Raw genomic sequence first — 16,114 nt, 5'->3', positions numbered from 1 at the left:
CTCATGATAGTTACAATCAGTTAGTCCAGTGGTACAAATAATCTTGTGTGAAGTCCATGTTAAACCAGCCTTAATGTCCAAAGATTCATTGTGAACATTACTGGCATCACCAAAATGTCTTGAAGAGAACAAACTACTCTTGCCTTATAAATTAGTTGCAAAATTATCAGAACAAAAAAAGTCACATCTTCACTGTTGAGTAGATAATTTTATGTTGTAAACCCTTTTAGGAATCATCCCTTTGCAATCTATAAACATCTGACAAGTAATTTGTGCAATGCCGGTTGACATTTTCTGTAATCCAGGGCACATTAATTGTGTCGTTTACAGTACAAAGCACAAATCGAACATACTTTGCAAAGCCTAGTCTCATTCAAATGGAAAGAATAATAGTTTACAGTTCAGTGAGGATCAGTATATTATTGGAAACGTTTTTTGTGCCAAATCTAAAATCAAACAACAGGGAAGGGATCAGGGGTGGAGTTTAATTTGTTTTGTTGCTGATGAAAAAATGAATGACTAAGTGCTTCCCCTTCACAAGACACAGAGCAGGGAGCAAAACATGGATTTCCACTTCCAGTGCTTTGGCATGTTCTTTGGGTTCAAGGCAACAACAATAACAACAACTTGCATTTAGACAGCACCTTTAATAACAATAACTTGCAGTTACATAGCACTTTTAGCACAGCAAAACACCCCAAAGCACTTCACTGGATTGTTATCACACAAAATTTGACACCGGACCATGGGAGATAGTACAACAAACACTTGGTTAAAGAGATAGGTTTTAAGAAGCATCTTGACGAAGAAGAGTTAGAAATGTTGAGAGGTTTAGGGAGAGGGTCCAGACTTTATGCCTGTTACCATTATTGTGGGCCTTAGAGGGGTTGGTCATGATCTGGTCTTACAGATACACTAGAGGCAAGGCCGTTGGTCAACTCTACCTTTTTTGAACATTCTGCTAACTATGTATGGTACAGATTAGCATGAGGGTCAACGTAGAGCTGCTTCTCTCCATGCTCTGTGACCATGTGATCTTAAGACACTGATGATGTAGATTATTGTCACAAATAGGAGAGAGGGGCAAAAGTGAACTCCTTTATGCTCTCACCGTCTGTCGGTAAACAGAGGTGACTTTTGTTTAAAAATAGGCTGTGGCGCTTATTGCAAAAACCTTTGGTTTGTGCAGTTAATTTTCAAAGTGCCTTGCAGCAAACCTCTCTTAGGATTAAATCAAAAGTTTAATTGATTGACACACACACACACACACACACACACACACACACACACACTAAGGGGGATAGAATAATTTAACAGCAAAAAGAACCATAGAAATAGATATCAGTTCACGTGATTCCAGAGTCCAGAAATTTCAAATCGAAGAGGGTTCCCTCATTGCGAAGTTCCAGTTCAGACAGGTTCCTGGCTGAAGACTGAAGTGCAGAATCCCAGTAAAGATGATGGCGGTGCAGTGAGATGAGGCTGATATTCAGAGACTTGGGCCAGAGTTTTCTCGTTGGTTTGTGGGGGCGGACCCCACACGCCGACATGTAAAATGAGGCGCGGTGACGTCAGGTGAGCGTTCCGACGTCACCACGTGCCATCGCAATATTTAGGTGGGTGTGCGATGTTCTCTGATGCGCACCCGCCAATAATTAACGGGCCACTTAAGGCCCTTGAGGCAGCAATTGTCTGGTAATTTTCGGGGCTCGTGCGATCTTCAGGGCGTCGCACAGGTGCAACGAGAAGGTGGGTAGGAGACATTTGTATAAACCTCATGCACAGGCGGGATAAGAGGGGTGAGTGGGGTCGCAAGTTGTATCTGTCAGATATTTAATTGTAAAAGTTACTGATACTTGCCTGTGTGACCAGGAATACTTCAAAACCCTTCACAGCTGTTTGGACAGGAGCAACAGTCTTCAGGTCAGGACTCTGAGTAAACACCATTTCTAGGGCCTTGCTGGTTTCAGGAAGTCTTCCCTTAGCCAGGGAATGGGGGTTGTGCTATCCACTAGAGGCACCTCCTCTGAGGAGGAAGGGAGGACCAGAAGGAGGAGGAAGCCAGGAGCCAACATTCAGCCTCCAAGGGAGCCACCTTTGGGAAGAGAGGCGCAGGCACAAGGGGAGCAGGGCCCACAGGAAGTCCAAGGCGGAAGGGGCCACAGAAGATGCTACTTTCCTGCTGCCAGCGTAAACAGGCAGTGAAGCAGCTACCTCAATATGTCTGAAGTGCGGTGCCAAAGGAGGCTCCATCTCTCAAGAGGGACAGTCACCTCCATCTGTCAGATGATAGACCCTGAGATCTGTGCCAACTGTAAAGGTGGGTACCCCATGCCAGTGGCGCTGAAGGTCACAGCTGCCCTCAACTTCTATGCCTAAGCTCTTTCCAGGGGTTGGTGGGTGATCTTTCCAGAGTATCCCAGTCAGCTGTCCACACTTGTGTCAAGCAGGTTACAGACGCTCTGTTCAAACATGCCTTAACTTCCATCCACTACTGCTGGGACGATGCCAGCCAGAAAGAGCGAGCCAGAGGCTTCGCAGCAATTGCTGGCTTCTCCTGCATCCAGGGTGCAATAGACTGCACACATGTGGCCATCAAGGCACCAGCGGGTGAGCCCGGTGCCTTCATCAACAGGAAAGGCTTCCACTCCATGAACGTGCAGATAGTGTGTGACCACAGGATGCAGATTCTGCAAGTTTCTGCAAGGTACCCAGGCAGCTCCCACGATGCCTACGTCCTCAGACACTTCCAGGTGCTGAGGCTCTTCACGCTCCAGCCCGACTGGATGGATGGCTGCTGGGTGACAAGGGCTATCCCCTCAAAAGGTAGTTCTTGATGCCTCGCCAGTGTCCAAGAACAGAGGCTGAGCAGCGGTACAATAGGAGCCACGCCTCCACAAGGCCAGTGGTAGAGAGAACAATCGGTCTTCTCAAGATGTGCTTCCGATGCCTGGGCCGTTCAGGGTGCGCATTCCAATACCCCCCAAAATTGTGTGTCTCCAATAGTGATTTCATGCTGCACTCTCCACAATCTTGCTCTGGAAAGAGACAATGCAGTGGAGGAAGAAGATGTAGACACAGTTGCTCCGGTTGCGCACAATGAGTCCAGTAGGGAGTCCAAGGATGAGCACGCAAATAAGAATGCTGAGGGGGTAGACCCTGACCCGGGCATCCTCCACGGAGGCAGGGACACCCGGGAGGCTTTAATCCAAAGGCCCTTCAGGTAGCCAACCACAGATGGACCTCCAACACAAGCCAGGGCTGCAGGCTCCATACTCGATACCTGAGTGCAAACTCTGCCTGGGTAGGAATATTAACTAAGGGCCTTGTCAATAAAGCTCAATGTCAAACAACTCATTCATAACATCATGGGTTCCCATCCACCTGCAGAAGAAAGGAATCACCCTGCGCCATGCTTACATATCAAAATTTAATGATGTAACAAAATGAAGTTCAGAAAAAAATTATTACAAAGGTGTTGCACATCACACCAAGTGGTCATGAACTAATAGTGAGGCAACATAAAAGCACCAGTGAGAAACCGTGTTGTGCCTAAGGTGCCTTAAGTATACATTTATGGGTGCTACGTCTAGGTGCTCCCCCCTCGCTGGGACTGGCAACTGAGACAACCAGCTCACTGTGCTATCCTGTTGGCCTTGACGACCTTGGCAGTCATCCTCTGGCCCGTGGAACCTTTGATGGTCCCACCTGGGAGGGAGCGGCCAGTTCCACAGCTGGCATCTCCCCAGTCACCGCAGCCTCATGGGATCCCCTGGTCACTGGCAGAGGTGCTGCTGGCCTCATCTGGAGCGCCCTGAGAAGAGCCTGCAGAGATGACAGGCAGCTGCTGCGCCAACGTGAGGTCACTTCGGACCTCCCTGCTCACCGTGGATGGATGGGCATCGAGATGGGATACTTGGTACCCAAACCATCTCCCACACTGGCACTGACCAGCTGAGGTCAATGCCGCTGTGAGGGCTTGCAGGTCCAAGTGCAACCCCAGGAGGCCCTGATTGGTTTCCTGGAAGAGCCTTTCCATGAGAGTCACTACTCTCTCCATGGAGGAAGCATGGTGCTCAGCCATGAGGCTCATTGCATCGGTGATGCTCTGTGGTCACCTCCAGCATGGACAGCATTACTTCATGTATCTCCGCCAGATCCTCCCGCATACTCTGCTGCACTTCCAGTATTTGCTGCCTCATGGATGGCTCCAGAGGCACATCATCAGCCACCGACTGAGCATCTACCTGGTTCCCTGCAGACCTCTGACTGATGGTGCCAAGGGAACTCTCTGTCTCTGCTCACACCTCAAGAAGTGTGAAGTGCCCTCACCGCTGTGCCCCAAGACACTAGCCAATGATCTAATTCCCACCGAGGTGCTAGTATGTAAGCTGGTGCCTGCCTGGCTGAGATGGTGTGACACAGGTGAGTCCAATTGTTCAGGGGCCTCAAAGGTGAGAGGTGACCCCTCTGCCTCCTCCTCCCAGCCCTGCACCTGTGATGCTGAAAGGAAGAACAAGGACATTTGATTAGTTAAAGTGGAGACAATATCAATGTGCATGCCTGTCCCCTGGATCATTATGTGCTCATCCTTCTATAATCAATGATCAATCCATGTTGCAAACTTCAATCACTGAGCATTCAGCAGTGCCATGGCTTCTGAGACACACATGGTGACCTGAGTGCTCAGCAAACATACCTCCCCGTGGCACCCCAGCCTCACCACCACTGGTGGACCTGGGCACATGGCGCCTATCCAGATACTTGGCCTGGTGCTCGAATGGAGTCTAGATGGCCAACTGGGCCTGGCCTCCGCCAGTCCACATCTGCTTGACAGAATTGTGTGCAGTCCTCTCCTGAAAAGAAGAGAAGAGCATTGATTAATCCACCCTGTATCTGGATTCCCATCTCATCCCTGCCACCCAAACCAGAGTGGGAGACTGCAGGGCTCTAGTTCTTCGTCACCCTGCAGATGCAGCACACTCACACAAAGAAACAAGGGCTGACCCCTCCTTGCCCAAATGCTGCCTCCATCACATTTGGCAGCACATGGTCTAACCTTGCAAAGCTAGGAGGTACAAGCACATGGAACGCAAAGGCCAGCTGATGGATTGGTGCCCCACCACCTGGAAGTTCCCCTCCCAGCATGTTAGCACCCCGACTTTGACATGCTTCGCAGTTCCAGCACTATGCCTAGGTGCAGGTCCTTGAGTTTGCCCCCGAACCTATACTCTGGGTGTCAGTGTTACACATGCTGCGGGTGCAGAGTCCATCTCAGCACAACCCTCCCAGGGTGAATTAGGCATGGGTAATATCTGCTGGCCCACCTAGTGAGGGAAACAGGCCGTGAAGGATTCAATGCTGTAACTGCACTCAGAGTTTTGCGGGAAAGGGTGCCTTGGGAGGAAAGACTGACAGCTGCATTAAGTGAGCTCAGCCAACTTGGTACTCACCCTTCCCAAGTGCAGGAGGTCATTGAATCACTTGTGGCACTGGACCCATGTGCGTTGCACCACATCACGGGAGCGCTCACTCTCAGCCACCTCCTCCCAGGCATGTTTGGTCAGGTGGGAGGGTCTCTGCCTCCCATCCTTCGGAAGCAGGATCTCCTGCTGTGCTGCCACCTCCTCCAGGAGGGCAGCTAGGCACTCATCAGGAAACTGAGGAGCGCACTGCCCCGCTGGCCTACCCTCTGGCCTGGGCTGCTCTCCAGCAGCCCTCTGGTGAGTCCTTCTCCTGCCATTGTAAGCAGCCTTTCCAAGGTTGCCAGTGCTTCATTTAAACCAGCCGCCAGGTCGCCATTGGACCCGGCAGTCATTGCACTCCCACTGCCGCCCACCCACTCTCGCTATCCTCGGGAGTTGCACATTACACTGGGCAGGACTTAATTGGCGCCACCCACGTAAAATGGCAACGTAGACCCATTCACGGGTGGCGATCAGCTCTGCGCCCACCTGCACCCGCTCCCGACTGGCCTACCCGACATGGGGAAAATTCTCCCCTTGGTCTGCTTGGCAGGCAGTGGTCAATGGCTTCCAGGTAAACAAGCTTCGAGGAGGGCTTGTTGCAGACTTTTTCAGCCTGGAGTCCTGTTGTCGTATGTTGGCAGGTTGGAGATCCAAGTTCTCAACTGTATAAAGAGAGTTCAAAGGGGCCACTCGAGTCATGTGACCTCCTTTCTCCACGATGATTTCATAAAGGTATCTGGTGTCTGGACCTGGCTTTTGTTTTATGGCTTATAATGAGCCAGTTGTTAGCGCCTGAAAGAGTCATTATGCATATTAATGATGCTGTTCCAGGTCTTGGTACACCCTAGGGCTCTGCAAGAGGTGTTAGCTTATAAAGATGCAAATGACGTCCATTTCCTTTCAATAGTTCTTTTTTGAAATGGACACTTGACAGTCCCAGGTGTTAGCTTCCATGAGCAACATGTCAGGGCATGTCTCCAGTGCAATCCATATAATTCCTTAGCGGTCAACTTACAATTCCAAGCATCAGGTGATTTGTGGAAGCCATCTTTTAGGTCAGCAAAGTTAATTTCATAAGCAGAAAAAGAATAATGTTTGATTTGCATTGTTTGTGATTTCTTTCATGTCCTATCAACATGTCACTATATGTTTACATACTTGACATGACACTTTATACTACATCTCCCTCCAAGTCCCTGACTCTAATAAATACTATTTACATCATCCTCTATCTCCACCCGAAGTCTCTGACTTCATCCCTGGTTCACAGAGATAAGCATTGTGGTGGTTTCACCAATCTCCCAACCTTGTTCACCTCTCTCTCAGAGGTTGCATCGGATTCAGGTTCTCCATGTTCTTTCTTTAACTGTGTAGAGTAGTATGTGAATCTTCAGAAACTCCTGGTTCTCTAATCAAGTTCTCTGCCTGCTCATAAGGATAGTTAGTCCATTCTATTGATAGTCTAATCCTTGTAGATACAAGTGCACTTCTGCTTCCTCTCACTATTCCATTCTCAGTCTCCACGAGATAAGATATTGAACTTTGAGACTTTTCCTGTACTTGACCTTTTCTTTTCTGGTCCCTAATCCAGACTGATTCATCTGGTTGGAGTTCTGGGAACTCATGCACTCTATGTTGTTAATTGTAGCTTCTGGTTTGATTTCCAGTGATACTCATCGTCCGTCTTCCTTACTCTCTCTATCTCAGTTGCTTTTAGACATGACATGAGCATATGTGCAAGAACAGGAAGTTGACTCCATAGTCTTTTTCTGACAGAGCCAAACCATCCTGAAGTGATGTGGAACAGTAACTCAATGGTGCTAAGTCGATTTTGTTGTTCTTTTTCAACAGAGCTTTTACCGTTCTTACTCCTCTTTCGGCCATTCCATTTGCTTGTGAACCAGTTATGTGGACAAAACCATAGCCTTCTGTAAATTTCTTGAACCACTCATTCGCAAATTGTGGACCATTGTCTGAAATGACAAGATCTGGGGGAGATTTTCCCCATGTTGGGTGGGCTGAGCGGGAATTGGCACGGGCAGGCATGGACCCAAATGCCCACGATCGGGTCTGTGCTGCCATTTTACACAGGCAGGCCAATTAAGGCCCGCCTAGCATAATGCGTGAGTCCCGAGGACAGCGGGAGTGGGCGGGCAGCAGCGAGAGTGCACTGACCGCCAAGTCCAATGGCGATCCGGCAGCCTGTTTATCTGAAGTGCTGGCAGCCTTTACAAGGCTGCTCGCAATGGCAAGTGGAAGGGCTCACCAGGGGGCTTCTGGTGAGCAGGTCAGGCTGGAGGGTAGGCCAGCGGGGTAGTGTGCCCCTCGTTTTTCGGATGAGTGCCTAGCTGCCCTCCTGGAGGAGGTTGCAGCACAGCGGTAGGTTCTGCTCCTGAGGAACGGGAGATGGAGCCCCTTCACCTGACCAAACATGCCTGGGAGGAGGTGGCTGAGCCCCCCACCCCGCACAACCCCGAGTGCATTTACTGCCTTGAATCCTTCATGGTGTGTTTCCATTGCTAGGTGGGCCAGCAGATATTGGCCTAGTTCACCCTGGGAGGGTTGTGCTGAGATGGGCTCTGCAGCATGTGTGACACTGACACCCAGAGTATAGGTTCCGGGGGCAAACTCAAGGACCTGCACCTAGGCATAGTGCTGGAACTGCGAAGCATGTCAAAGACAGGGTGCTAACATGCTGGGAGGGGAACTTCCAGGAGGGCCTTGGGAGGAAAGGCTGACAGCTGTATTAAGTGACCTTTGTCAACATGGTACTCACCCTTCCTGAGCGCAGGAGGTCATTGAATCTCTTGCGGCACTGGACCCATGTGCGTCGCACCACATCCTGGGAGCTCACAGTCTCAGCCACCTCCTCCCAGGCATGTTTGGTCAGGTGAAGGGGCTCCATCTCCCGTTCCTCAGGAGCAGGACCTACCGCTGTGCTGCAACCTCCTCCAGGAGGGCAGCTAGGCACTCATCCGAAAAACGAGGGGCACACTACCCCGCTGGTCTACCCTCCGGCCTGACCTGCTCACCAGAAGCCCCCTGACACCAATCCATCAGCTGGCCATTGCGTTCCATGTGCTTGTACCTCCTTGCTTTGCAAGGTTAGACCATGTGCTTTCAAATGTGATGGAGGCAGCATTTGGGCAAGGAGGGGTCAGCCCTTGTTTTTTTGTGTGAGTGTGCTGCATCTGCAGGGTGATGAAGAACTAGAGCCCTGGAGTGTCCCACTCTGGTTTGGGTGGCAGGGATGCGATGGGAATCCAAGTATAGGGTAGATTAATCAATGCTCTTCTTTTCAGGAGAAGACTGCACACAATTCCGCTGAGCGGATGAGGACTGGCGAAGTCCAGGCCCAGTTGGCCATCTAGACTCCATTCGAGCACCAGGCCATGGATCTGGAGAAGCGCCATGTGCCCAGGTCCACCAGTGGTGGTGAGGCTGGGGTGCCACGGGGAGGTATGTTTGCCGAGCACTCAGGTCACCATGTGTGTCTCAGAAGCCATGGCACTACTGAATGCTCAGTGATTGAAGTTTGCAACATGGGTTGACCATTGATTATGGAAGGATGAGCACATAATGATCCGGGGGACAGGCATGCACATTGATATTGTCTCCATTTTGAGTAATCAAATATCCTTGTTCTTCCTTTCAGCATCACCGGTGCAAAGCTGGGAGGAGGAGGCAGATCACCTCTCACACCTGAGGGCCCTGACCACATCGACTCACCAGTGTCACACCATCTCAGCCAGGCAGGCACCAGCACAGATACTAGCACCTCGGTGGGAATTAGATCATCAGCTAGTGCCCTGGGGCAAAGTGGTGAGGGCACTTCACACTTGCTTGAGGTGTGGGCAGAGACGGAGAGTGTCCATGGCGCCGGCATTCGGAGGACTGCAGGGGTCCAGGCACATGCTCGGTCAGTGGCTGATGATGAGCCTCTGGAGTCATCCGTGCAGCAGCGTATGCAGGAGGATCAGGCGAAGATACATGAGGTAATGCGTAGCATGGTGCCAGTGCTGGAGGAGTCCGCACGGAGCATCACCTATGCAATGAGCCTCATGGCCAAGTGCCATGTTTCCTCCATGGAAAGAGTGGAGAGGCTCCCCCAGGAGACCAATCAGGGCCTCCTGGGGTTGCGTTCGGATCTGCAAGTCCTCACAACGGCATTGTCCTCAGCTGATCAGTGCCAGTGTGGGAGATGTTTTGGGCACCAAGTATCCCAGCTCGGTGCCCATCCATCTACGGTCCCCATCCATCCAAAGTGACCTCACATTGGCACAGCAGCTGCCTGTTGTCTCTATGGGCTCCTCTCAGGGCACTTTGGATGAGGGCAGCAGCTTCTCCGCTCATCTGCCAGTGACCGTTGCATCTGACGAGGCTGCGGCGACTGGGGAGATGCCAGCTGTGGAAATGGTCATTCCCTCCCAGGTGGGGCAATTGAAGGCTCCATGGGCCAGAGGACAGCCACCAAGGTCAGCGAGGCCAACAGGACAGCACAGTAAGCAGGCTGTCTCAGATGCCAGTGCCAGCGAGGGGGGAGCACCTAGACATAGCACCCATAAGCGTAAACTTAAGGCACCTTAGGCACACCACGGGTTTCTCACTGGTGCTTTTATGTTGCCCCACTATTAGTTCATGACCACTTGGTATGATTTGCAATACATTTTTTTCCGTTTAAACTTCATATTGTTATATCATTAAATTTTGATTTGTAAGCATGGCGCAGGATGATTCCTTTCTTCTGCAGCTGGATGGGAACCCATGATGTTATGAGTGAGTTGTTTGACATTGAGCTTTATTGACAAGGCCCTTATTTAATGTTTCCACCCAGGCAGATTTTGCACTCAGGTGTTGAGTATGAAGCCTGCAGCCCTGGCTTGTGTTGGAGGTCCATCTGTGGTCGGCTAGCTGACGGTTAGTTAGATTAAAGCCTCCTGGGTGTCCCTGCCTCCCTGGAGGATGCCCGGGTCAGTGTCTACCCCCTCAGCATTCTCCTGTGCGTGCTCATCCTTGGACTCCCTACTGGACTCAACTGCATCTACATCTTCTTCATCCACTGCATCCCCCCTTTCCAGTGCAATATTGTGGAGAGTGCAGCATGAAACCACTATCAGTGACACACGATCTGGGGGGTACTGGGGTGCCCCCTAAATGGTCCAGGCATCAGAAGCGCATCTTGAGAAGACCGATGATTCTCTCCACCACAGCCCTTGTGGCGCCCTGGCTACTATTGTACCGCTGCACAGCCTCTGTTCTTGGATGGCGGAGAGGCATCATGAGCCACCTTTTGAGGGCATAGCCCTTGTCACCCAGCAGCCATCCATCCAGCCAGTCTGGAGCACTGAAGAACCTAGGCACCTGGAAGTGTCTGAGGATGTGAGCATCGTGGGAGCTGCCTGGATACCTTGCACAGACTTGAGAATCTGTATCCTGTGATCACACATTATCTGCACGTTCAAGGAGTGGAATCCCTTCCTGTTGACTAAGGCACCGGGCTCACCCGTTGACGCCTTGATGGCCACATATGTACGGTCTATTGCACCCTGGATGCGGGGAAGCCAGCAAACTACAAAGCCTCTGGTTCACTCTGTCTGGCTGGCCTCATCCCAATGGTAGTGGATTAAAGTCAATGCACACCTGAACAGAGCGTCTGTCACCTGTTTGACACATGTGTGGACAGTTGATTGGAAGACTCTGCAAAGATCACGCACTGACCCCTGGGAAGAACCGGAGGCGTAGAAGTTGAGGGCAGCCATAACCTTCAATGCCACTGGCATGGGGTGTCCACCCACATAGTTGGTGCAGATCTCAAGGCCAATCATCTGACAGATGGAGGTGACTGTCTCCCTTGAGAAACAGAGCCTTCTTTGGCACTGCACCTCAGACATATTGAGATAGCTGCTTTGCCGCCTGTAAATCCTGGCAGCAGGATAGTGGCATCTTCTGTGGCCCCTTCAGCCTTGGACTTCCTGTGGGCCCTAGGCCCCTTGTGTCTGCGCCTCTCCTCCCAAAGGTGGCTCCTCTGGAGGCTGAATGTGGACTCCTTGTCTCCTCCCTCTTCTGGCCCTCCCTTCCTCCTCAGAGGAGGTTCCTCCAGTGGATAGCACAACTCTTGTTCCCAGGCTAAGGGAAGGCTTCCTGAAACCTGCAGGTCCCCAAAAATGATCAATACTGTTGGGTCCTGACCTGAAGGCTGTTACTTCTGTCCAAGCAGCTGTGAAGAGTTTTGAAGTATTTCTGCTCACAGAGGCAAGTATCAGTAATTTTGACAATTAAATATCTAACAGGTACCACTCGCAACCCCACTCACCACTCTTATCCCGGCCGTGGATGAGATTTATACAAATGTCTCCTATCTGCCTGCCTGTTGCGCCCGTGCGACGCCCTGAAGATCACACAGGCCCCAAAAAATTGCAGATAATTGCTGCCTCGAGGGCCTTAGCTAGCTGATGTTCTCGGATGCGCGCCCACCCAACTAAATATCACGATGGCGCGCGGTGACTTTGGGATGCTTGCCTGACGTCACCGTGCGTCATTTCACACATTGGCATGCAGGCCCCACCCCCTGCACGCCAATGAGAAAATTCTGGCCCTGGAATGCCATGTGTGGCAAAAGTTTCTTTTAGTGAATTAACGACTGCTGAGGTTGTTCCATGAAGACCTTTAACATCAATCCATCTGGAGTAATAGTCAACAACTCTGAGGAATGTCTTCCCCTTGATCTCGCAAAAGTCCATTCCAAGACCTTTCCAGCGTCTGGACAGAAATGAGGATAGAATCTGCAGTTCTCTTTGTTCTTGGCGATGGATTGCACAGGTGATGCAACTCCAAATCATTTCCTCCAGTTGTTATGATCCCAGCTGATGTTACTACTGGACAAGTCAAATTCCCAGGATGGAACCCTACTTGATAGATCCCAACTTTTATTTTTTTTTAGAAACGTGGAGAGTGGCTACTAAACAGAGTCACAGGAGTCAGCTGATTAACTTTTAACAAAAGAATAAAACATTTATTAAAGTAGAAAAGATTAACTATATTACAATACTCCTTCACCCGCAACCATACCTTTATAGATATGTATAGATTCATAAGGATAGCACAAGTTACAAACACTATCTTATACGCTAGTGTTCACAGTAAGTACACAGTCCATGTAAACAAACAGGTGACCTGTGATCAGGCACACCACACTCTGAAACCAAGGCAGAATTTTGCCCTTGTCAGGTGGGCTCGGGGTGGGTGAGTGAAGGGGGTTGGGAAGCTGACCTCGCCCGCAATCAGGGCCGGACCACAATTTCATGCTGGCGGGCCAATTAAGGCCAGCCCAATGTGCTACAGCGCTCAGCACTGCCTGTGTGGGGGGTGGGGGGTGCGGGGGGAGGGCGAGCATGAACAATGTGCATGCCCATGGGTGCACACCGCAAAAGCTCCCTGAGGCACAGAGCTGCCTCAGGGAGATGAACAGTTTTGAAAATAAAAAACAAAGATTTTTAAAATGTTAACAAACGTGTCCCCTCATGTGATTCTGTCACATTAGCAGGAACACGTTAGAAATTAGGATGATTTTTTTTTAATGACAGATCAATGCGTTTCACAAAGAATGCATAGACCGCCTGGCCTTTTTGCCTGCCCCCACCCCCCAACCATAAGGTTAGAAGGACAGCGAAAAATTTAAATGAATTGGATTATGAAAGGCCTTAATAGGCCTTTTAATTGTCGGCAGATGCGTGAGGGAGTTGGCAGTGTGCCACCAATAATTAAAATGCCTATTAAGGCCTTATCCTGAATCTGTGCCCACACGTTCTAGATTCCCCAGCCAGGGAACAGCCTCTCAGTGTCTACCCTACACATTCAAAATCTTGAACATTTCAGTGAGATCACCTCTCCTTCTTCAAAACCTAATTTACTCAGCCTCTCATCATAGGACAACCCTCTCATCCAAGGAACCAATCCAGTGAACTCGGATTATGTCATTACGTCTAACCTATCAAATCACTTCATAATCTTAAAGGTGTATGTCAGGTCACCCCCCAGTCTTCTCTTTTTTAGAATCAAAAGCCCCAGCCTGTTCTGTCTCTCATGATAGTTACAATCAGTTAGTCCAATGGTACAAATAATCTTGTGTGAAGTCCATGTTAAACCAACCTTAATTGCCCCTGGATTGCCATTGCATTCAAGTTTTGCCTTCTATGCACTGTCTCTCAGACACTCAGCCGTGCCAACAGAACACCACTGTTTAACATGCTCACTGTAAAAGCTTATAGAACTTTGGCTATCTCCTTGGAACTTCTGGCTTCTCGCAAGCCTATTTTGCTTTAAGTTTGTTCCCTGTAGCTTTCTCACTTTAATTTAGAGACTTTTCCTCTGCTCCTTACTTTAACTTCACTGAACAAAACCTTTTTTCAGATCCCTGTTCTCCTTTGAGTTCATTGTCTTCCTGGGTCCTTCCTCCTGTTCCACTCCCTGGTTTTGGGACTTTTCTTTTCATTCTTTGGAACCTGCTTCCTACAGTTCCTTCTCCTCTCCATCTTCTCCTGGCAACTGCTTCCAACTGAACTAAAACTGCTGTTCTGACTCTGTGGGCTCCACTGTTACTAGGCAACAGCATAGTTTTTTCCTACTTCAAGAGTCATAAAACCTCATTAGATGCAGGTATGCAAACAACCCCCCCATCCCCCCAAGATTTGCAGGCATCAGTTTAAAGTGAAACTAAAACTCAGGCTCCTTTAATACACAGATACAGAAATATTAATTAAGCTTAAAGCTAAAACTTGTTCCTAACAGCCACAAATATAAATACAACTTATCTAAATGATATCTAGTTCCTCACGTAGTGATTTTGAGATCCCTGGCCACTAGGCTGAATTTCACACTGTAGCATAACACTTTGTAACACCTAGGTGTTCCTGGTGAATTCTCTGAAAGACCTCGTGTCTGAGGACTCTTGGTATGGCCAACCTCTCACCCTAAATTAACAAGTCGTCAACAATACTGAGATGTCTTTGTTGTTTGAAGTATTGGTTCAGAACTGTCATAACTTCTTTCGAGTGGCAATCCCAGAGAGATGGCCACTTCTAGTTACTTACCCTGAAATGCAGCTGCACCTTACTCACCTGACCTTCGGACTCGGGACAGGTGAAAATAGTGTAGTGCAGAGGGTTCCCGAGGTCTGCAGTTGAGTACAGGAGAGTCAAGGGTAAGGAAGACATGTCTCTTCTTTACGGCACTAGTTGCTGAAAAGCAGGTAGGTTTAAAGAAGCAGCCACTTTGAGAAGATAGGAGTGTAAGGTAAGTGGGTAGGAGGTTGCAGGGGTTGGGGGGGCTGGTCAGGAGGTCAGTGGGGGGAGGTCAGGTGGTCAGTTGTGGGGTGATCAGTGGGGATCCTGTGGATCTTGGGGGGGCAGGGTTCAGGTGAGGTTAGTCTGGGGGGTGGGGCATAGTCAGGAGTTGGGAGGGCAATCAGGTGTCACATGGGGTGTCAGCAGGAGAGCTGTAGGTGGGGTGTAGGGATGTGGTTGTGGCAGGGGTAGTCAGTAGGTTCCCATGGAGGTTGGGAGGGTAGTCAGTGGAGGGGGCTGTGGGGGTGGGGGGGGTGGGGGCGGTGGTCACAGGGTTAGTCAGGGGTGTGGGGGGCTAACCGGGGTCTGGATGTGTTGGTCAGCAATCCTGCGGGGGGTCGGGGGTGTCAGTACTATAGTTACCCAGGAATTAGAAGTGGTTTTAATTCTTCGAACTTTTCCTGGATAACTATTCCTGTAAGACAGCCAGAACCATCCAAAGACTGTGATTTTAATTGGAGTATCGGATTGGTTCCCAGTGTAGGGTAATCGCCCAACGGAAGTTTGAACTTTCCAGGCAATTGCCAAGCAATCCTTACATGGGGACTTCCGGGAACTGGGCAGGAGGTGGGGCTGATGTGGCAGTGTGGGAAGTACCTTCCAATCTCCAAAGTTGTGGGCCATTGTTTCAGAATGAGATTGTTTGGAACGTATTCTTGCCATCCATTTTCACAGTATTATCTAATTTTAACACATTCTTCATCTGCTTTTTGTTCTTGTCACATTTCAATCAGCCTCTGTGTTGTTACTGGTAGAAACCTTGTGGTCAATGAGGCGTATGACTCGACATCCTCAACTAGATTTATGACCTCCTGTCTGGACTTCTCGACAGAAATGCATGACAGTGCATCTGCTGTTTGCCTTGGACATAATCTGTTATGGCATCGAACCTCATGAGTCTTAGTTGGAATCTCTGGACTCTAGGTGGCATCTTTGCTCGTTCCTTGGTATTTAATAAGGTGGCCAATGGCTTATAGTCTCTCTCGGTGTTAAACTGGAGGTCTAAAATTTAGTCAGAAAACTTCTCAAAGACCCATGTGGCTGCTAATGCCTCCTTCTCAATCATAGGGTAACTTTGTTCCATTCAGGTAAAGACCAAGATGCATAATATACTGGTCTGCGTGTTCCATCTTTCTGGATTTGAAAGAGTACTGGTCCTATTCCAGTCGCTGATGCATCTGCAGCAACCATTGTGGGCAGCTCTGGGTCAGAGTATGCCAATATATCTAGTGAAATGAACATCTCCTTTATTTTGTAACGAGATTTGTTGATGTCTGCCCAACACCAAGCTTGTCTTGTCTGAGC

Source organism: Carcharodon carcharias, chromosome 7 (assembly GCF_017639515.1).
Source record: "Carcharodon carcharias isolate sCarCar2 chromosome 7, sCarCar2.pri, whole genome shotgun sequence".
Classification (NCBI taxonomy): domain Eukaryota; kingdom Metazoa; phylum Chordata; class Chondrichthyes; order Lamniformes; family Lamnidae; genus Carcharodon; species Carcharodon carcharias.
Note: the sequence above shows the minus strand (reverse complement) of the source record.